This window comes from Pristiophorus japonicus, unplaced genomic scaffold (assembly GCF_044704955.1).
Source record: "Pristiophorus japonicus isolate sPriJap1 unplaced genomic scaffold, sPriJap1.hap1 HAP1_SCAFFOLD_73, whole genome shotgun sequence".
Classification (NCBI taxonomy): domain Eukaryota; kingdom Metazoa; phylum Chordata; class Chondrichthyes; family Pristiophoridae; genus Pristiophorus; species Pristiophorus japonicus.
Genome location: NW_027254645.1, coordinates 1,893,589 through 1,916,973, shown reverse-complemented (window position 1 = coordinate 1,916,973; position 23,385 = coordinate 1,893,589). Strand labels below are relative to the sequence as shown.

The 23,385-nt window shown below is 47.8% G+C and overlaps 2 non-coding genes and 1 pseudogene across 2 annotated transcripts; 2 read left to right on the top strand and 1 right to left on the bottom strand.

Annotated features, from left to right (window-relative positions):
* Window positions 1–1,216: 1,216 nt before the first annotated feature.
* Window positions 1,217–1,304, top strand: trnap-ugg (transfer RNA proline (anticodon UGG)). Its single transcript is given in 2 exon segments — window positions 1,217–1,252; window positions 1,269–1,304. It is a non-coding gene; the product is annotated as a tRNA-Pro (tRNA).
* A 1,460-nt stretch (window positions 1,305–2,764) lies between these two features.
* Window positions 2,765–23,385, top strand: part of LOC139256453 (zinc finger protein 271-like) — an 83,115-nt pseudogene continuing 62,494 nt past the window's right edge.
* trnak-cuu (transfer RNA lysine (anticodon CUU)) lies at window positions 8,376–8,448 on the bottom strand. Its single transcript has one exon. It is a non-coding gene; the product is annotated as a tRNA-Lys (tRNA).

Genomic DNA, 23,385 nt, shown 5'->3' with positions numbered 1-23,385 from the left:
ATACTTCAGGAGCTGGTTTTACGAGAAGAGAATAAAGGGGCTATATTTAGGAAGGCTGTGAGTGTGGCAGGAATTGATCTTTTGTTTCCCAGACTTTACACATAGGAACAGGAGATGGCCATTTAGCAGCGAGTGGTTAGGATCTGTAATGCACGGCTTGAAAGGGCGGTAGAGGAAGACTCAATCTTATCTTTCAGACGGGAGTTGGATCAGTGTCTGAAGGAAAAACAATTGCAGGGTTACGGGGGAATGGCGGGGGAGTGGGACTCGCTGAGAGTCGTCACGGACTCGATGGGCCGAATGGCCTTCCGTGCTGTAACCATTCCATGATTCCATAAATTCGTGGCACATTTCATAGTGTGGGTGGGAGCATAATATTGCAAAGGGACATGGATTGAGTCGACAAAAATAGAGGCATCTGATTGAGGAGATTCGCGGGGCCCGGAAATTCGTGAGTTTAATGACATTGAAAGGAACATTTTTGTTTTGTGCCGTTTCGGCCATTGAAATGTTTGTGAAAGGTATTTTTTACAGAAAGGGATGTAGCATTTAACCTTCTGCCTTAACACTTCTTTCTGGTTGTCAGCTCACATTTCGTTTCGATGTTATTCTTCCAGAATTGCTATTTTCTTTGGTATTCCACAATAACCAGACCCTTGCTCTAAAGTCAATCTCACTGTTTCTCCCGTCTCCTGTTGATGTTGCCAGCAATGAACATTTTGACCCAGACCCTGAAAGCACAGTTTGTAAAATGGTTTATGGTTTCAGAGTTCTCTTGCAGAGCACAGAAGAAATGATTCACTTATGGAGTTCCTTCTGTTAGTATTCCTTTAATTGTGCAAAAGAAGATTGTGGGTTAATTAATGATGATTTTCCATTAAATTAAAAGAAATGCTATCGCCCAACATGAGGCTCAAACCCACGACCCTGTAATTAAGAGTCTCATGTTCTACCGACTGAGCACGCCGGGCTCCTGGCTAACGCTGGATTTAATCACTCATTGCAGCCAGGCGCCTGTTGGCCACCCGCAGCCTGGATGCACTAACGTCCCAACAGCTCATTGACTGTCCGAGTGGGACCGTGCGGTGCTTCAGAAGACAGGTCGAAAAAGCAAAGTCACTGATTCCGTCCCATGTGCTCCTCCGATCAAGAATAGCAACACACTAAAAATGCTTCAATAATGGTTACACCTGAGCTTCACATGTGTCAAGTAGTTGGCTCGTTGGTCTAGGGGTATGATTCTCGCTTTGGGGTTGTTACTTGAAATTTGCGAGAGGTCCCGGGTTCAAATCCCGGACGAGCCCTCAGTTTACCCACGAATTTTGAAATTGCATCGAACTTTTGCAAAAAAGGACTTGCATTTCTGCAACACCTTTCAGGAACTCATGACGCCCCAAAGCGCTTTACAGCCGTTGAGTTGTGTTTGAAGTGTTGTAGTGTGGGGAAAGATGTGCCTAAATCACCCCACACGAACCGCAACTCTTTGCGAAGGAGTTCGGTGCAAAGAATCAGGTATCTCATGGAATTGGACTTTCTATGAATGAGTTCTGCTTGTACCTGCATTCAAGCTTGAAACAGCAACTGGGCTTCCATCTCACGGGAGCAGCGTGTAGCGGTTAATGTAGGTGACCAGGTTGATGTGCGCCGCATTCAATCTTTGAAATTTCACCAAACAAAGAAACGGTGAATCCAACTGTCCCTGTAAGCGACAGATTTAAGGGATCGGTGCTCCAAACAGAGCTGGAACACGCGCAGTGCAGTAATAGGGTCCGCAACATTAAATGTCAGAGTTATTAAGCAGACAATAATTAAACATACACTTAACAACAGTACTTACACACAAACCTTGCGAATGTTAGCCGAAGAATTCAAACACGTTACAGTTCCCAGCTCGGTGTACAAATTGATCAAACATTACTCGGATTCTAAACGATCTGTTCCAAATGCCACATTTTATATCTTTTCCTTACCCCTGCTACGTGACAATTGAAACTTTTAATAGTATTACCTAACACAACTGCCGAACTTCTGATGGAAGGTCATTAAACTGAAACGTTAACTCTGTTTCTCTCTCCACACATGCTGCCTGACCTGCTCAGTGATTCCAGCATTTACTCTTTTTATTCTCCAAACTTATAGTCAGAGTATCACTTCCCTTGTCATCTAAGTACACTCCTTCCTGATATGTAGCCTTGTCCTACAAACAGGCTCCTTTCGCACGATTCAGGCATTAATTGAAATTATAACTTCTTAACGATAACAATTATGTGATGTATGTAACTCTGTAATACATGCCGCCAGAGGGCGCGACTGTTGGAGTCCTAATGGTCACCTGCCCAAACAGGGCCAGTATTTAAGGTAAGCTGCCTCGTTGTTTAGGCAATCTGGAGTTGTAATAAAGAAGACTAATGTCACACTAAGTTTAGCTCACTGTACTCAGCCTCGGGGAGTTCTTCTATACACAACAATTGGAGACGAGAAACAGAATACGAATCTTCACACAACCATGGCTGCCGTTGGAATATTAGAGAGATCCGTGGAGGGTGATGATTGGGAAGCCTTCGTCGAGCAGCTCGACCAGTACTTTGTGGCCACCGAGCTGGAAGGAGACACAAACGTGGCCAAGCACAGGGAGGTTCTCCTCACCGTCTGTGGGCCTAAAATATACAGCCTCATCAAAAATCTGCTCACACCGACAAAAATAACGGAGAAGGAGTTGTGCACACTGGTTTGGGACTACCTCAAGCCGAAGGAGCGTATCCTCATGGCCAGATATCGTTTTTACACGCAACATCGCTCCGGCGACCAGGACCTGGCGGATTATATCACCGACCTGAGACACCTCGCGGGACCTTGTGATTTTGGAGCTGCGTTGGGGCAAATGCTGTGGGACTTTTACGTGCTGGGCATCAGCCACGAGGTCATTCTTCGAAAGCTGCTGGCTGCTGCAACCCTAGAACTGAGCAGGGCCATCGCGATCGCCCAGGCATACACGGCCACGGACGAAAACACCAAACAGATATCTTCTCAACATCGAAGCTCACCGGCAAGTACTGTGCATAAAATGATGTCGCTAGCAGGCCGAACTGCATATAGCAGGGCCTATTCGTCTGTGGCTGCAAGACCTGTGATGACTTAGAGTGCGCCATCGGTGGTGAATGTGAAACTATTAGCACCGTGTTGGTGCTGTGGGTGTAATCATCGTGCCCATCAATGTCGATTCAAGCACTACGTGTGCAAAGGTTGCACAACGATGGTGTACCTCCAGTAAATGTGCAAACGTGCTGTGACATACCACATGGCAGAGGATGATCGATCCGACATGGATCACGCAGCACAGGCAACTCAACCCGAGGAACAAGGTTTCCCAGGTGCCGGTGGGGATGTTGCATTTTATCAAGGAGGCTTTGAGGGTGTGCCCGAAACGTTTCCTCTGCCCACCTGGGGCTCGCTTACCGTGTCGGAGTTCTGAGCAGATCGTTTGCTTAAGGAGTCTGGTGTTGGGCATGTGGACAATGTGGCCCGCCCAACGGAGCTGGTCGAGTGTGGTCAGTGCTACAATGCTGGGGATGTTGGCCGAATCGAGAACACTGAGGTTGGTGCGTCTGTCCTCCCAGAGGATTTGCAGGATCTTGCGGAGACAGCCCTGGTGGTAATTCTCCAGTGATTTGAGATGTCTGCTGAATATAGTCCATGTCTCGGAGCTATACCACGGGGCAGGTATCCCCACCGCCCTGCACACCATAAGCCTGGCGACAGATTTGAGGTTCTGGTCTTCAAACACTCACAGCCTCAGGTGATCGAAGGCTGTGCTGGCACACTGGAGGCGGTGTTGTACCTCGTCATCGATGTCTGCCCTTGCTTATAGTAGGTTCCCGAGGCGTGGAAAAGGTTCCCGAGGCGTGGAAAATGCACTTACAGCCTTCCTAAATATAGCACCGTTATTCTATTCTCTTAAAACAAGTTTCTGAATTCTCGGCTAACTGTATAGGTTCGAGCTGTGGTTTTATCATAAGATAGATTCGATCTCAGTGTTTCCGTAGTGTAGTAATTATCACATTCGCCTCACACACGAAAGGTCCCCGGTACGAAACCGGGCGGAAAGATCTTGCAAACTTGAAAATGGGCCGAATACCTGACTCCTGTTCCTAACTCTAACGTTCTTATGATCTCTTGACCTTTCACAGAAGAACAAACTCTCCTCTGAACATGCATGAGAAAGCTCCGGAAAATATTTCCCCCCGAAGTGCATTCGCGTGTGAGGCGAACTTGTTAACCGTTCCACTGCGGAAACATCTCCACTTGCAGTACCAGATTACCAAAATTAAACCCAATGAGATCGGGATAAAAGTTCCTCACATGCTCAGAGCAAAATATATGATTGATGGTCTGCAAAACAATGAACAAACTTCAGCACCAGGTCAGACGGAAATGTTCAGCGAGCAGGTGGACTGCTGAATCGCACTTTTAAGGAGTTGATGGTGACAAAACAAATGGGTTCCGCTTAATGATTAAATGTAAGATCTGGGACTTGAACCCACATCCACAGAGAAGACAGTGACCTCAACACAGCATCTTAGACCGCTCGGCCAACCTGACGATTCAGCGATTTTTGTGGCCACTTGCAGGTTGATTTTGAACTTTTGTGTCCTGTCACATGAAATAAATGAGGGCAGCAGGCGTATCTCTGTCTGACACCGGGGAAACAGTGGGACAGACCTTGGAGCAAGGGTTTGGTTATTTCGACACAGCGAAGGAAATATTAATTCTGGAAGAACAATATCCAAAAGAACAATGACCTGTGAGCTCCCTCTGTGCTAATCGGGAATGTGTTGGCTCACCTTAAACAACTTCTGTCCCACACTGAAAGTTCTCAATCCTTCTCCTCCGCTGCCCTTTACAGAAATGTCACCAATCACCCAGCCACCGTGTTCACTTCGACATCCTCACAGAGGCTCCTACCTTCTCCCCGCGATCAGCGAACACACCCAGTTTCCAAAATTAAACCCCGAACTCGTGCATGGCAAAGGGCAGGAGAAGCCAGATATTCTGTAAGCTCGGTATATCACAGAAAGTATTGGTATTCATGGTGATTACTGCAATTATTAATCGTCTCACATACCTCAATTATTTTTCTGCGATGAATTGATCGAGGATTGAAACCAGGTTACTGCGCTGGATTTTAACCCCTCGACCACCAGAGAACAGTTACGATACATGTCGATATATTTATATATATTTATATATGAACCTGAATGTCAATGGCTACCTACCTAGACCTCGTGGTGCCCACGGTAGTGTGTCTAACTTTGAGTGAGAGAAACGGTTCCACAGTGACACCTGTCATGTGTCCTTCATGGTTATTGCTTGTAATATTACAAGGTGTGCACCAGAGGGCACAGCAGTGGGAGACTTGTAGCTTACCTGTACAGGTGTACCTGGCCTAGTATAAAAGGTAGGCCACCAGGTGTGATCCTCACTCTGTGGTTATCAATAAAGGACTAAGGTCACTACAGTTCAAGCACTACACATTGTCTCGTGGAGTCAATATCAGAGCATCTGAAGGTATAACAATTGGCGACGAGATTACGGACCTTCACACGAAAATGGCTAACCTTGGTAAGTTGCAGCAGTACGCCGATGGTGATGATTGGGAAGCCTTTGTGTAGAGGCTCGACCATTTCTTCACAGCAAACGATCTGGCAGGTGACAATCCGGCCACACTGGCTGATAAGTGCAGAGCTATCCTGCTAACCAGTTGTGGGCCCACCATCTATAGCCTCATCTGGGGCTTGCTGGCACCAGCGAAGACAATGATCAAGATGTATGAGGAGCTTGTAACACTGATCCAAGAACAGCTCAAGCACAAAGAGAGCATCCACACTGCCAGACACCGGTTTTATGCACACCGATGGCCCGAAGGCCAGGAGATCACGAAATATGCTGCAGACCTCAGGAGGCTGGCGGCACCGTAGGATTTTGGTGACCACCTCACCGAAGCACTGCGGGATATCTTTGTCATCGGAATCGGCCACGAGGGCCTCCTTCATAAGCTACTGTCAGCGGATACCACAGTCACACTGCAGAAGGCCATCTCCGTGAGCCAAACATTCATGACCTCGAACTGTGGCTCTCGGCGGATGACTCATCCTCAGGACTCAAACCCGGCAAGTACTGTACACAGAGTGGTGCCTTTAGAGGCTGGACTATAGAACGTGAACCTTCTCAGGGGAGAGAGAACAGGCCCCCGAGTCCCTTAACTCAGAGTCCATGGTCAGAGCAGCCATGATCTTATTGAATGGCAGAGCAGGATCGAGAGGCCGAATGGCCGACTCCTGTTCTTATTTCTCATGTTCTTATGTTAATTATTTATGGAGCTTGAATCATTGATGAAATTTTCTCCCTATCTGACTTTATACACTTTGTGTTTAGGAGACTGGTTTAAAATATTCACTACTCATGCGACAAGGAACCTTGGGCGATCTTTTGTTCAATTTATTTACAGCAAAAATAGCCTCCAAAATAATGTTTCCGCCTGGGCTTGAACCAGGGACTTTGCGTGTGTGGCAAATGTGATAACCGCTATACTGCAGAAACGTTGTGGTTAAAGTAATCTTAGGAATATAACCAGAGCTTTAACCTACACAGCTGGCAGATACTTCAGGAGCTGGTTTTACGAGAATCAAATGACGGTGTTGGAGTGGATTTTCAGACATAGCAAAGCATGATGGGGTAAGCCACCACGAAATGAAGTTAGTACCAAGAAGCCTATCTGCTGTCCCTGATATGAACTCTGCAGCAACAAGTGACTCCTGGCCACGTGCAGGTCACTGTTTCATCGAAGACTTTGCAACAGAATAACTAACCACTAAAGAAGATGAATAGGAAGGGCCCCCAAACTCGCACCAGGCTATCAGGCTTCACAAGGACTAAAAAGTTGAACGTAAATGAATTGCGTTGCCATATGGAACGATTGGTTGTATGTCAATGAATTTAAATGATTGTATTCTGCCCCCTGTAAACTGCTTATAACCCCGCAGCACAAGGCACTCGGGGAGATCGCTGGATATCAACTCTTCTCCCAGAGCTCTGTTAGTAATAAAGTTGTCTCTATCACCTTACCAGATTCTATGTGAATTTATTTTCACTATTAGTGGATGCAGAGAGGACTAGAACTTCGGGCATGATCTTAGAATATGGGGCCGCTCATTTAAAACTGAGATGAGGAGGAATTTCTTCTCTCAGAGGGTTGTAAATCTGTGGAATTCACTGTCCCAGAGAGCTGTGGAAACTGGGAAATCGAATATATTTAGGACAGAAATAGACAGTTCCTTAAACAATAAGGGGTTAAGGGGTTATGGGCAGCGGGCGGAGAAGTGGAGCTGAGTCCATGATCGGATCAGCCATGATCTTAATAAATGGTGGAGCAGGCTCGAGGGGCCGTATGTCCGACTCCTGCTCCTATTTCTTATGTTCCTTTGACTAATACACATCAACATCCTGAGGGTCATCATTGATGAAGTAGATGTTGGCAAGCCTGGCTAGCTCAGTCTGTAGAACATGAGACTTTTAATTTTACGGTCATGCGTTCGAGCCCCACCTTGCATGAATTATTTTCCTTAAACTTTTATGTTACATTCACGGGAATTAACCCACACATTCAAAAATGAGTGAGATATGTCCCTTATGGCTAAAAGGATCAAGGGGTATGGAGAGAAAGCAGGAAAGGGCTAATGAGGGAATGATCAGCTATGATCATAGTGAATGGCGGTGCAGGCTCGAAGGGCCGAATGACCTATTACTGCACCTATTTTCTATGTTGTATGTTGCCCCTTGTGGTGGAATCTAGAACTTGGGGGCGCAGTTTCAGAATAAGAGGTCATAAGAACATAAGAAGTCGGAGCAGGAGTCGGCTACATGGTCCATCGAGCCTGCTCCACCATTCATTACGATCATGGCTGATCCCCATAACCCCTTATTCCCTGAAGTTTTCAGGGTCGCCCATTTAAAAGGGAGATGAGGAGGAATTTCTTCTCTCAGGGAGTGGTGAATCTTTGGAGCTCTCTGCCCCAGAGAGCTGTGGAGGCTGGGTCATTGAATATATTTAAGGTGGAGATAGACAGATTTTTGAACGAGGCCATATGGATTGAATTGGAGAACAGAAAAGGGGCGATCAGACGACTGGGAATGTACGAGAGACCCCCGAACATCCAGGGGGAGATATAGGGTCTGGTTATTGTGATTTAGCAAGGAAACTATCGATCCTGGAGGAAAAATACTCTGTTCCAAAGGAAACAGACCCAGCCTCTCCAATTGATCAGTTAATTAATGATGTTTTCCCGTGAAAGCAACACAAAAGTTAAACGAAGCTTATTCGCCCAACGTGGGGATTGAAACCACGACTCTGAGATTAAGAGTCTCATGCTCTACCGACTGAGCTAGCCGGGCTTGGCAAATGTGCGATCCTTGACGTATGTCAAATGTTGTGGGTGGATTAATGATGATTGAAATCATGATTGAGTATCTCACAGACTTGAATTATGGAGTTCCTTCAGTTAGCATTTCTTTAATTGTGCAAAAGAAGATTGTGGGTTAATTAATGATGTTTTTCCATGAAAGCTGCATTAAATTAAAAGAAACGTAATCACCCAACGTGGGGTACGGACCCACGACCCTGAGATCAAAATCTCATACTCGACTGACTGAGCAAGCCGGGCTTCTGCTCAACGCAGGTTTTTATCTGTCATTGCAGCCAGGCGCCTGTTGGCTCCGCCCCAGATGTTGAAACTTGCTGTTGAAACTTGTGTAGTGGTTGTCACGTTTGCTTTACACGCAAAAGGTTCCTGGTTCAATCCCGGGCAGAAACATTATGTTCAAACTTTCTGTGGATGAACAATCGGAGGCAAGTTAAATCTACCGGCAAATGCTGCCTGACCTGCTGAGATTTCCAGCATTTGCTGTTTTTATTCGCTATTTATTCTCCTGGCAATAGGGTTCCCTTATTCCTTAATTGCACTTTATTTCACTCCAATAAATGGATAACTTTGACTGAGAGAAAACGGATCCACCGGGGACTTTTTGCGTGTGAGGCCAACGTGATATCCGCTACACTGCAGCCCATCAAAGGGCGAGAAACCACTGAATATAAAGGATGAGCTGACAAATATCATGGGCAGTGCAGTCTGGTCAACGTCAAACCCTCCTTTCTTATTCAGCAGTGGCATAAACGGGAGTCAGATGTCACAAGGTTTAATTAAAGACACAAATACAAGTAACACTTCCAAATCTTTTCAGTGTAAAATTATTTCACTTTATTTGAAATCCTATTGCGTTGAATCTGCAAATACGCAGGGTGGGATATTATCTTCACTACTGATTGTATTTTGTGTGCACGATAGGAATAACCGGTGCTGTTAAATTTGATAAAAGTTGCCCCAGATCTCTGAAGACTTTGAACCAGAAAGCTAAAATACAGGGAGTAAAATGGGATATGGTTTTCGAGTTAAGATGCAAAGCACAAGACAAATGATTGAAGTATGGAGTGTCCCTGAGTTAGCATTTGTTTTATTGTGCAACAGAAGGTGAGGGGTTAATTAATGATGGTTTCCCGTGAAAGCAAGAGAAAAGTTTAAGAAGAAATCATAATGTGCCTGTCAGGTGAGCGCTGCTTGTGATACCTGGTGGGAATGGGCGGAGATTTTAAAGCCCCTTGTATTGCAGAACCTTCATATAGACGAAGATCTCCAGCTTACTGTGTAGGTCTCATGGTGCAACGATAGTGTGTCTGACTCCAGATCAGAAGGTTGTGTGTTCAAATCACTTCGGGGTCACTGTTCTCTTGGATATTTTTCTTCCAGAGTTATTATTTCCTTTGCTTTTGGCAATAACCAGACCCTTGCTCCAAGGCCTGTCTTCCTGTTTCCCCGGTGTCAGGCAGAGATGAGCCTGCTGCCCTCATTTATTTCATGTGACAGGACACAAACGTTCAAAATCAACCTGCAGGTGGCCACATGCAACACTGAATAGTCAGGATGGCCGAGTGGTCTAAGGTGCTGTGTTCAGGTCACTGTTTCATTTCGAGATGTGGGTTTATGTCCCATTTCTTATAATTAATCATTAAGCAGAACCCATTTGTTTTGTCACCGCCCACTCCTTAAAAGTACGATTCAGCAGTCCACCTGCTTGCTTAACATTTCCGTCTGACCTGGTGCTGAAGTTTGTTCATTTTTTGTCGACCGGCAATCATATATTTTGCCCTGAGCATGTGAGGAACTTTTATCCCGATCTCATTTGGTTTAATTTTGGTAATCTGGTGCTGAAAGTGGAGATGTTTCCGCAGTGTAATGGTTAACACGTTCGCCTCACACGCGAAAGCACCTCGCGGGGAAATATTTTCTGGAGCTTTCTCATGCATGTTCAGAGGAGAGATTGTTCTCCTGTGAAATGTTAAGAGATCATAAGAACGTAAGAGTTAGGAACAGTAGTCAGCCATTCGTCCCATTTTCACGTTTTCAAGATCTTTCCGTTCGGTTTCGGAACGGGGACATTTCGTGTGTGAGGCGAATGTGATATCTGCTACACGACGGAAACACTATGATAGAATCTATCTTAGGATAAAACCTCAGCTCTAAACCTACACAGCTAGCCGAGAATTCAGGAACTTGTTTTAAGAGAATAGAATATGGGTGCTATATTTAGGAAGGCTGTAAGTGTGGCCTTCGACAGCGTTGACCTTCCACGCCGCGGGAACCTACTATCAGCAAGGGCAGACATCGATGACGAGGTCCAACACCGCCTCCAGTATGCCAGCACAGCCTTCGATCACCTGAGGAGGAGAGTGTCTGAAGACCAGGACCTCAAATCTGGGACCAGGCTTATGGTCTGCAGGGCGGTGGTGATACCTGCCCCGCAGTATAGCTCCGAGACATGGACGATGTACAGCAGACATCTCAAATTACTGGAGAAATACCACCAGGGCTGTCTCCGCAAGATCCTGCAAATCCCCTGGGAGAACAGACGCAGCAACATCAGTGTTCTCGCTCAGGCCAACATCCCCAGCATTGAAGCACTGACCACACTCGATCAGCTCCGCTGGGCGGGCCACATTGTCCACATATCCGACACGAGACTCTCGAAGCAAGCGCTCTACTCAGAACTGCGACACGGTAATCGAGCCCCAGGTGAGCAGTGTCATTTATTTCACACTACTGTATATAACTGTACCTTACCATGCTATACATGACTGTAACTAGATATGACCTGTAACCACAAGCATACTTTACCACCAGGGATGCACTTGCAGGAGACACTGCATACCTGTTCCACACAGGTATATAAAGGCAGGTCTTTGGCAAGTGTGGCACTCAAGAGCTGTGAAATAAAGGTGCAGGTCCAGAGTGACCTTGACTTCAGCATGTGCCTCGTGTGACTCTGTACTGCAGGGTCAGGACTTTACAGTGGCGACGAGTTACGGGATCACAGAATCCGCAGAATGGCTACCAACGGCTCAATTGAGAAATATAATGCTCGAGACAATTGGGAGGACTTTATAGAAAGGCTCCAGCAAAGCTTTGTAACAAAAGACTCGTTGGGCGACGATAAGGCAGACAAGAGAAGAGCCCATCTCTTGACCAGCTGTGGCTCGAAAACATACGCCTTAATGAAGGACCTGCTATCACCCGAGAAACCAGCAAGCAAGTCGTTTGAGGAGTTGAGCACACTGGTGAGAGACCACCTGAAGCCAGCGAGCAGCCTACATATGGCCAGACACAGGTTCTACAACTAAAGACGCTGTGTGGGCCAGAGCATACCCGACTTTGTGGCGGAACTTCGGACGTTGGCTAGTTTATGTGTGTTCTCCAATGAACTAAGGAGAGAAGTACTGAAATACTTTTTGATTGAAGGAATAGGCCACGCAGGCTTATTCCGAAAGCTGATAGAGACCAAGAACTTGACCCAAGAAGCAGCAGCACTGATCGCACAGACATTCTTGGCAGGAGAAGAAGAAACAAGGTTGATCTACATTGCGGGTACGACAACTAACGAAACATCGGAACAAGGGGTTCACAGCGTGAAACAAGCCGCTACCCCCACACACATAGAAAGGCAGGAGAGCAGGCCTTCAACAGCAGGCAGTGGTGCCAGAAGCCATCAAGGGCCAAATGAAAGGCCATTCACACCTCATCAACCCACAATGCGAGCAATCAACTACAGACTGAGAGAAGCTCAAGAGAGATCAGCCAGACGCAGCTCATCCTTCGGAAACAATGGAAGCGGTCTGTGCTAGAGATGTGGGGGAAGGCACTCAACAAGGGGGTGTCGATTTCAGCATGCTGTTTGCAGAAACTGCAACTATACAGGACATCTGGCTCACGTGCAAACAAACAGCAGCTCGGCTGGTATACGAATCAGAAGGGTCGGAAAGCGGACCAGAAGAAGGTGGGGACAGTGCCCGGGACACCGAGGTACAGCGGGTCAACACGATCAATGTCCACTGTTCTTACAACAAGACGCCTCCAATAATGATGAGGGTCCTACTCAACGGGATACCCGTCAACATGGAACTAGACACGGGAGCTACTCAATCTCTGATGAGCGTTCAACAATTTGAACAGCTGTGGCCGCATAAAAATAACAGACCAAAACTCACAAGGATCGACACCAAACTAAGGCCCTATACCAAATAAATCGTCCCAGTCCTTGGCAGCGCCATGCTCTCTGTCACACACAAAGGGACAGTGAACCGATTTCCATGTGATTTGTCCCCGGCGATCTCCCAGCATTGTTAGGAAGAAGCTGTCTGGCAAAACTAAATTGGAAATGGGTTTGATGTTCACACCATGTCGTCAGAGAAACGGACCTCCTGCTCAACAGTTCCAAGTCGTTTTGAACATCTCTTTCAGCCTTCAAAGGGGCGAAAGTTAAAATCTACGTCACACAGGATGCCAGACCGGTCCATCACAAGGCTAGAGCTGTGCCATATGTGATTAGGGAAAAGTTTGAATACGAACTGGACTGGCTTCTGCGGGAAGGCATTATCTCACCCGTGGAATTTAGCGACTGGGCAAGTCCCATCGTCCCCGTCATGAAGCCTAATGGATCCGTACGAATCTGTGTGCATTATAAGTCTACCATAAACAGAGTGTCCCTACAGGACCAGTACCCGCTGCGCAGAGCGGAAGATCTATTTGCCACATTGGCTGGAGGAAAACTTTTCTCGAAACTAGATCTCACATCTGCGTATATGACGCAAGAACTGACCAAAGAGACTAAGCTACTCACCACCATCAACACACATCGAGGGCTTTTCATGTACAATCGATGCCCATTCGGCATCAGGTCGGCAGCTGCTATATTCCAGCACAACATGGAGAGTCTGCTGAAGTCCATCCCGGGGACGGTTGTATTTGAAGACGACATACTTATCACGGGCAGGGACACCGACTCCCATCTCTGCAATTTGGAGGAAGTACTAAGTCGATTGGATCGGGTAGGCCTAAGAGTTAAGAAATCCAAGTGTCTGTTTCTCACGCCCGAGGTTGAATTTTTGGGCAGAAGGATTGCCACTGATGTAATCTGCCCAACAGAATCCAAAACAGAAGCAATTCGCCTGGCACCCAGGCCCCGGAATGTCTCAGAACTGTGCGCCTTTCTCGGGCTACTCAATTACTTTGCGAACTTTATGCAGAACTTAAGCACGCTGCTGGAGCCTCTCCTTGTGCTACTCAGCAAGGGGTGCGATTGGTTTTGGGGGACACCCAGGAACGCGCCTTCAAATAAGGCATGCAACCTTCTATGTTCCAACAGTGTTTTGGTTTTCTTTGATCCAGGTAAAAAGCTAGTTCTCGCATGTGATGCGTCAGCGTATGGTGTCGGGTGCGTTTCACAACATGTCAATGATGCGGGTGAATTACAACCCATAGCTTATACCTCCAGGTCACATTCGCGGGCGGAGCGCGGGTACTGTATGTTTGAGAAGGAGGCGCTCGTGTGCGTATACGGTGTCAAAAAGATGCACCAATACCTTTTCGGGGCCAAGATCGCGTGAGAAACTGACCACAAACCCGTCACGTCCCTACTATCCGAGTGCAAGGCATTAAACGCCAACGCCTCGGCGCTTTCAGCGGTGGGCACTCATGCTAGCGTCTTACGACTATACAATAAGGCACAGACAAGGCATAGACAACTGTGCCGACGCGCTTAGCAGGCTATCCCTGGCGACCACGGCAGGGTCCGACGAACAGGACTGTGAGATGGTCATGGCAATCAATGCCTTTGAATCCACAGGTTCACCCATGAAGGATCGCCAAATCAGAGATTGGACGACCAGCGAACCCACGTTTTCCTTCGTCAAAAGATGTGTTTTAACTGGTGACTGGGCAGAGGCTCGTGATGCCTGCTCCGAGGAGATCAAACCTTTCCATAGGCGCATGCATGAACTATCACTACAGACAGACTGCCTGAGTAGTTATGCCCTTGCGAGGTAGAGAGGCGTTTGTCCGGGAGCTCCACCGCGAGCACCCAGGGATCGTCCTGATGAAGGCCAGATCCAGATCCCACGTCTGGTGGCCTGGCATTGACGCGGACTTGGAGCTCTGCGTCCGGCGGTGCACCATTTGTGCCCAATGCAGTAATACCCCCAGGGAGGCCCACCTAAGCCCCTGGCCCTCGCACACCAAACCGTGGTCGCAGGTGCATGTAGACTATGCGGGCGCATTCATGGGCAAAATGTTCCTCGTAGTCGTCGATGCATTTTCAAAGTGGATTGAATGCACCATTTTAAACTCGAGCACCACCTCCACCACTGTGGAGAGCCTTAGAACCATGTTTGCAACGCACAGAATCCCTGACATATTGCTCAGTGATAATGGTCCGTGCTTCACCAGTGCAGAATTTCAAGATTTCATAGTTGACCACGGCATAAATCACGTTAAGACGGCACCGTTCAAGCCGGCCTCCAATGGCCAGGCGGAGCGAGCAGTGCAAATCGTGAAACAAGGTATGCTAAAAATCCAAGGGCCTACGCTGCAGAGCCGCCTGTCGCGACTGCTGCTGACATACAGACCTTGTCCGCATTCGTTGACTGGGGTTCACCCGCGCAACTATTGATGAAACGAACCTGATAGACGAGACTCCCTTTAATCCTCCCAGACATGCATGAAATTGTTGAGGCAAAGCGCGGGAAGCTAACTGAGTGCCATGACCGAAATTCGAGGGGGAGGTTGAATGAGATAGAGGACAAAGTGTTTGTGCTAAATTATGGCTGGAGTCCCAAATGGTTTGCAGGGACAGTAACAGATAAGGAAGCAAGCAGACTACTGTGGTACAAATGGACAATGGCCAAACCTGCCGGAGGCATGTAGACCAAGTAAAAAGTAGATTCACTGATAACACTGCAGAACCAGAGGCAGATTACATTGTGGAACGCACACCACACCTGGTGGACAGACAGAGGGAACAACCTGAGAAAAGGGCAGTCTCAACAGACAGCCCAGGCAAGATACCAGCAATCACACCGAAAGAAAAACAGGCACCAAGGCAACAACTGAACCACAACTAAGACGCTCCACGCGAGAGCGTAGACCACCTGAGAGACTGAACCTATAAAGACAATAAGACCTTGGGGGAGGGTTATGTCATGTATCTCTCACTACTGTATATAACTGTACCTTACCATGCTATACATGACTGTAACTAGATATGACCTGTAACCAAAGCGTACTTTACCACGAGGGGTGCACTTGCAGGAGACACTGCATATCTGTTCCACACAGGTATATAAAGGCAGGTCTCAGGCAAGTGTGGCACTTGAGAGCTGTGAAACAAAGGTGCAGGTCCAGAGTGACCTTGACTTCAGCATGTGCCTCGACTAAGCCTGTACTGCAAGGGTCAGGATTTTACAGGCAGAGGAAACGTTTCGTGCACACCCTCAAAGCCTCCCTGATAAAATGCAACATCCCCACCGGCACCTAGGAGTCCTTGTTCCTCGGGTTGAGTTGCCTGTGCTGCGTGATCCATGCCGGAGCTATCATCTCTGCCACGTGGTATGTCACAGCACGTTTGCACATTCACTGGAGGTACCCCATCGTTGTGCAGCCTTTGCACACGTAGTGCTTGAATCGACATTGATGGGCATGATGATCACTCCCGCAGCACCAACACGCTGCTAATAGATTCAGATTCACCCCCGATGGCGGACTCTGAGTCATCACAGGTCTTGCAGACACAGAGGTATAGGCCCTGTCATATGCAGTTCGGCCTGCAAGCGACATCATTTCATGCACAGTACTTGCCGGTGATCTTCGATGTTGAGAAGGTATCTGTTTGATGTTATCGTCCGTGGCCCTGCATGCCTCGGCGATCGCGATGGCCCTGCTCAGGTCTCGGGATTCAGCAGCCAGCAACTTTCGAAGAATGACCTCGTGGCTGATGCCCAGCATGTAGAAGTCCCACAGTATTTGCCCCAATGCAGCTCAAAAATCGCAAGGTCCCGCGTGGTGTCTCAGGTCGGTGACATAATCCGCCAGGTCCTGGTCCCCGGAGCGATGGTGCGTGTAAAAACGATATCTGACCATGAGGATACTCTCCTTCGGCTTGAGGTAGTTCCAAACCAGTGTGCACAACTCTGAATATTCCTTCTACGTTGTTTTTGTCGGTGTGAGCGGATTCTTGATGAGGCTGTATATTTTAGGCCCACAGACGGTGAGGAAAACCGCCCTGTGCTTGGCCACGTTAGTGTCTCCTTCCAGCTCGTTGGCCACAAAGTACTGGCCGAGCCCTCGAGGAAGGCTTCCCAATCATCACCCTCTACGGATCTCTCTAATATTCCAACATCAGCCATGGTTGTGTGAAGGTTCGTATTCTGTTACTCGTCGCCAATTGGTGTGTATAGAAGAACTCCCCGAGGCTGAGTACTGTGAGCTAAAGTTAGTGTGACCTTAGTCTTTTTTATTACAACTCCAGAGTGCCTGAACAACATGGCAGCCTACCTTTTAGACTGGCCCTGTGTGGGCAGGTGACCATTAGGACTCCAACAGTCGCGCCCTCTGGTGGCAAGTATTACAGAGTTACATACATCACATAATTGTTATCGTTAAGAAGTTATAATTCCAATGAATGCCTGAATCGTGCGAAAGGAGCCTGTTTGTACGACAAGGCTACATATCAGGAAGGAGTGTAGTGAGATGACAAGGGAAGTGATACTCTGATTATAAGTTTGGAGAGTAAAAAGAGTAAATGCTGGATTCACTGAGCAGGCCAGGCAGCATCTGTGGAGATAGAAACAGAGTTAACGTTTCAGTTTAATGACCTTCCATCAGAAGTTGGGCAGTTGTGTTCGGTAATACTATTAAAGGTTTCAATTGTCACGTAGCAGGGGTAAGGAAAAGATATAAAATGTGGCATTTGGAACAGATCGTTTAGAATCCGATTAATGTTTGACCAATTTGTACATCGAGCTGGGAACTGTAACGTGTTTGAGTTCTTCGGCTAACATTCACAAGGTTTGTGTGTAAGTACTGTTGTTAAGTGCATGTTTAATTATTGTCTGCTTAATAACTCTGACATTTCATGTTGCGGACCCTATTACTGCACTGCGTGTGTTCCAGCTCTGTTTGGAGCACAGATCCCTTCAATCCGTCGCTTACAGGGACAGTTGGATTCACCGTTTCTTTGTTTGGTGAAATTTCAAAGATTGAAAGCGGCGCACATCAACCTGGTCACCTACTCACTAACCGCTACACGCTGCTCCCGTGAGATGGAAGCCCAGTTAATGTTTCAAGCTTGAATGCAGGTACAAGCAGAACTCATTCACAGAAAGTCCAAGTCCCTGAAGCACCTGATTATTTGCACCGAACACCTTCGCAAAGAGTTGCGGTTCGTGTGAGGTGATTTGGGCACATCTTGCCCCATACTGCAACACTTCAAACATAACTCAACGGCTGTAAAGTGCTTTGCGGCGTCATGAGTTCCTGAAAGGGGTTGTAGAAATGCAAGTCCTTCTTTGCAAAAGTTCGATGCAAATTCAAAATTCGCAGATATACAGAGGGCTCGTCTGGGATTTGAACCCAGGACTTCTCGCAAACGTCAAGCAACAACCCCGAAGTAAGAATCATACCCCTAGACCAACGAGCCAACTGCTTGATAAATATGGAGATAAGGTGTAACCATTATTGAAGCATTTTTAGTGTGTTGCTATTCTTGATCGGAGGAGCACATAGGACGGAATCAGTGACTTTGCTTTTTCGACCTGTCTTCTGAAGCACCGCACTCTGACAGTTAATGAGCTGTTTGGACGTTTGTGTATCCAGGCTGTGGGTGGTCACCCCGAGCGCAGCAGAGGGGTTTCTGCATTAGTTCTGGGTGGGGACAGTATCTTTCCACTTCTCTCTTCCTCTTGTCAATATCCCTGGGCTTTGGTTTCTCTATTTATTCCCCTGTCTTAGTTTCTAGTGTTTAAAAGGGAACAAAATATGAAATGGGTGTCACTGTGGAACAATTTCTCTCACTCAAAGTTAGACACACTAGCGTTGCACCATGAGGTCTAGGTCGGTAGCCATTGATATTCAGGTTCATATATAAATGTATATAAATATATCGACATGTATCGTAACTGTTCCCTGGTGGTCGAGGGGTTAAGATCTGGCGCACTAACCTGGTTTCAATCCTCGATCAATTCATCGCATAAAATTAATTGAGATCTATGAGACGATTAATAATTGCTTTAATCACCATGAATACCAATACTGTCATGTATCTCACACTACTGTACATAACTGTACCTTACCATGCCATACATGACTGTAACAAGTGATGGCCTGTAACCACAAGCTTACCTTACCACCAGGGGTACATTTGCAGGAGACACTGGATACCATTCCCAGACAGATATATAAGGACAGGTCTCAGGCAAGTGTGGCATTCGAGAGCTGTGTAATAAAGGTGCAGGTCCTAAGTGACCTTGACTTCAGTATGAGCCTCGTGTAAGTCTGTACTACAGGGTCAGGAATTTACAGTGGCGGCGAGTTACGGGATTACAGAATCCATATAATGGCGACCAGCGGCTCAGATGAAAAATACAATGCTGGAGATAATTGGGCGGACTTTATAGAAAGGCTCCAGCAAAGCTTTGTAACCAAAGACTGGTTAGGCGACAATAAGGCAGACAAGAGGAGAGCCCATCTCTTGACCACCTGTGGCTCGAAAACATACGCTTTAATGAAGGACCTGCTGGCACCCGAGAAACCAGCAAGCAAGTCGTTTGAAGAATTGAGCACACTGGTAAGAGACCAGCTGAAGCCAGCAAGCTGCCTACACATGTAAGCTACCTCGGACCCGTGCCAAAGCTCCCCGTATACCGAGCACAGGCTCAGGAAATCCCCGGGGGAGAGGATATCCCGGTCACAGGGCCTTCCAGTAACACTGAACAAGTGCCCGGTCTGAAACTTTCCTGGCTGTTGATGGCGGGGGATTCAGCGATGGTAATGCCGTTGATAGCCGGGCCTGCTTAAGTTTCATCTTCCTGTCGCTGATTGTTGCCAGGCGCCTGTTGGCTCCGCCCCGTGGGTTGACCTCCAAATTCAAACTACGAAACAGGTTCTCCTGAATTCCAAGGTGTGTACGGAGATCAACCATCAAAAGCTCTGTCATTAACCACAGGGGATCCGGCAATTTTCTGATCGCAATGCGCTTTCAGTCCTTGTCCTTAAAATTGCGGACGTGGAAATTGGGGAGTTTAATGACTTTGAAACGAGCATTGTTGTTTGGTGCAGTTCCGGTCAGAGAAATATTTGTGAATGGAACTTTTTGCAGAGAGAGGGATTGAGCGACTGTTGGCAGAAACGTTTTTGAAATGAAAACTTGTGGACGATAAAATGGAAAAAGAGCAGTCCGGGGTACATTGTCGCATTATGCAAGCTATCCCGGACCCGGACCAAAGCTCCCCGTACACCGAGCACAGGCTCAGGAAAACCCCGGGTAGAGGATATTCGGTCACTGGACCTTCCAGCAACACTGAACAAGTACCCGGTCTTAAACTTTCCACAGTAATAACTTGTAACTAGAGCATCCAACAGTCCCTTGGAATCCCTTGGGAATTCAGGGGATGCGCTCCCCGGTGGTGGAACATGGGAGTGCATGCTTTACAGAGACACAACATCACTCCCCCGCCAAAGTCAATGTGAAAACTAATTACAAGGTGAGGCAGTCGGGAGCCTTTCATTCCCTGGAGGACTGCCTCGGTACAAATGTCTGTTCTAGTGTATTAGCTATGCCCTCGCTGGGCTGGCGTGTTGTTGGCCCTGCAGGGCTGCTGGGTGAGCCTGGACTTGTTGGGATGTTGGGCGTGATGGGTTCGATTTCCTGGTCCGGCGTGGTGTCGTTGATCCTTTGGGTGTGTGTTGTGGGTTCGAAAAAGGTGGTGTCTGCTGTGGGTTGTTCAGGGCAGTCTGTGAACCGCAGCCTCGTTTGGTCCAGGTGCTTTCTGCAAATTTGTCCATTGTCCAGTTTGACGACAAACACCCGACTCCCTTCTTTAGCTATCACCGTGCCCGCGATCCACTTGGGACCATGTCCATAGTTTATCACATACACGGTCATTCAGATCAATTTCCCATGACACAGTGGCGCGACCATCATTTACTTTTTGTTCCTGACGCCTGCTCTCTACCTGATCATGCAGGTTGGGGAGGACCAGCGAGAGTCTGCTTTTAAGTATCTTATTCATGAGTAGATCAGCCGGGGGCACCCCTGTGAGCGAGTGCGGTCGCGTGCTATAGCTGAGCAGTACTCGGGACAGGCGGGTTTGGACTGTGCCTTCTGTGACTCGTTGAAGGCTCTGTTTGATGGTTTGTACTGCCCGCTCTGCCTGCCCATTGGAGGCTGGTTTAAACGGGGTCGAGGTGATATGTTTGATCCCATTGCGGGTCATGAATTATTTAAATTTGGCACTGGTGAAACATGACCCATTGTCACTAACCAATATGTCAGACAGGCCGTGGGTGGCAAACATGGCCCTCAGGCTTTCAATGGTGGCGGTGGCGGTGCTTCCCGACATTATTTCACATTCAATCCATTTTGAAAAAGCATCCACCACCACCAGGAACATTTTACCAAGCATGGATCCTCGACTATGGTCTGGAGGGCCAGGACCACAAACTAAGTGGTGCCTCTCTGGGCGCGTTGGTCAACTGAGCATAGATGCTGCATTGCCGTACACAGGACTCGAAGTCAGAGTCGATACCGGGCCATCGCACATGGGATCTGGCTATCGCTTTCTTCATTACTATACTCGGGTGTGTGCTGTGGAGATCCGAGATGAACGTCTCCCTGCCCTTTTTTGGTAGCACTATGCGGTCACCCCACAACAGGCAGTCTGCCTGAATGGACAGCTCGTCCTTTCGCCGCTGGAACGGCTTGATCGGCTCTTGCATTTCAACGGGGATGCTGGCCCAGCTCCCATGCAGTACATAGTTTTCTAATAGGGACAGCAGAGGATCTTGGCTGGTCCAAGTACTAATCTGGTGGGCCGTGACAGGTGATTTCTCATTTTGAAACGCTTCCATGACCATCAACAAGTCAGCGGGCTGCGCCACCATCAACAAGTTTGCAGGCTGCACCATTTCCACACTTGGTGGGCAATGGTAGCCTACTGAGAGCATCCGCACAGTTCTCAGTGCCTGGCCTGTGGCGGATGGTACAGTTATACGCTGAGAACGTGAGTGCCCACCTTTGTGTGCGGGCTGAGGCATTAGTATTTAACCCTTTGTTTTCAGCGAACAGGGATGTGAGTGTCATGTTTCCAGCTCAAATTTGAGGCCAAACAGGTACTGATGCATTTTCTTTACCCCGAACACACATGCTAATGCCTCTTTCTCAATCATGCTGTAGTCCCTCTCGGCCTTAGACAAGCTCCTGGAAGCATAGGCGACAGGTTGCAACTTCCCCGCAATGTTAGCTTTTTGTAATACACACCCGACTCCGTACTACGACGCATCACAGGCGAGCACAAGTCTTTTACACGGGTTATATAATACAAGCAGCTTGTTGGAGCATAAAAGGTTTCTGGCTTTCTCAAAAGCAATTACTTGTTTTTTTTCCCCATACCCATTTCCCACCTTTGTGCAATAACACATGTAGGGGCTCTAAAAGGTGCTTAGCCCCGGTAGGAAGTTATCAAAATAGTTGAGGAGTCCCAGGAACGACCGCAGCTGCTCCGTGACGTTATGTGGCCTGATAGCATTCCTGATAGCCTCTGTCTTGGCATCTGTGGGCCGAATGCCGTCCGCCGTGATCTTTCTCCCCAAAAACTCCACTTCTGTTGCCATGAAGACGCATTTCGACCACTTCAGCCGCAGCCCTACACGATCCAGTCGTTGGAGGATCTCCTCCAGGTTTTGTATGTGTTCGGCGGTGTCCCGACCCATAACCAATATGTCGTCCTGAAAGACCACCGTGTGTGGTACCGACTTGAGTAGGCTCTCCATGTTTCTCTGGAAGATCGCTGCAGCCGACCGAATTCCAAACGGGCATCTGTTGTAGATGAATAATCCCTTGTGTGTGTTGATGCAGGTGAGGCCCTTCGAAGAATCCTCCAGATCCTGCGTCATGTAGGCCGAAGTCTGGTCAAGCTTGGTGAACGCCTTGCCTCCTGTATGCGCGCCAAATAGGTCGTCTGTCTTAGGTAGCGGGTATAGGTCCTTCAGCCAGAAACGATTAATAGTTACTTTATAATCGCCACAAACACTGACCGTGCCATCACTTTTAAGTACTGGAACAATCGGGCTGGCCCACTCGCTGAATTCCACTGGGGAGATGATGCCCTCGTGTTGCAGCCTGTCCAGCTCGATTTCCACTCTCTCCTGATCATGTGAGGTACCGCTCGCGCCTTGTGGTGAATGGGTTGTGCCTCTGGGACCAAGTGGATCCGCACCTTCGCCCCGGAAAAGCTTCAAATGCCTTTGTTCAGAACCTGGGTACATTAGGCCTCATCTGCATGTGATATCGCTCGGATGGTGTCCCAGTTCCAGCGGATTTTCCCAGCCAGCTCCTTCCAAGCAGTGTGTGGCCATCGCCCGGGACAATCCAGAGTGGCAGTTTGTGCACCGTGCCCTCGTAGGTGACCTTCCACCATGGCGCTGCCCAGGACACTGATAAGCTCTTTGGTGTACATTCTCAGTTTCGTGGGGATGGGGCTTCGGGCTGGTCTGAATGCCTTGTTGCACCCACAGTCTCTCAAACATATTTTTACTCACGATGTATTGGCTAGCGCCAATGTCCAGTTCCATGGTTACGGGTAAGCCATTCAATTTTACATTTAGCATTAGAGGTGGACATTTCGTCGAAAATGTGTGCACCCCGTGTACTTCAGCATCTGCTTTCTCTCTCTGA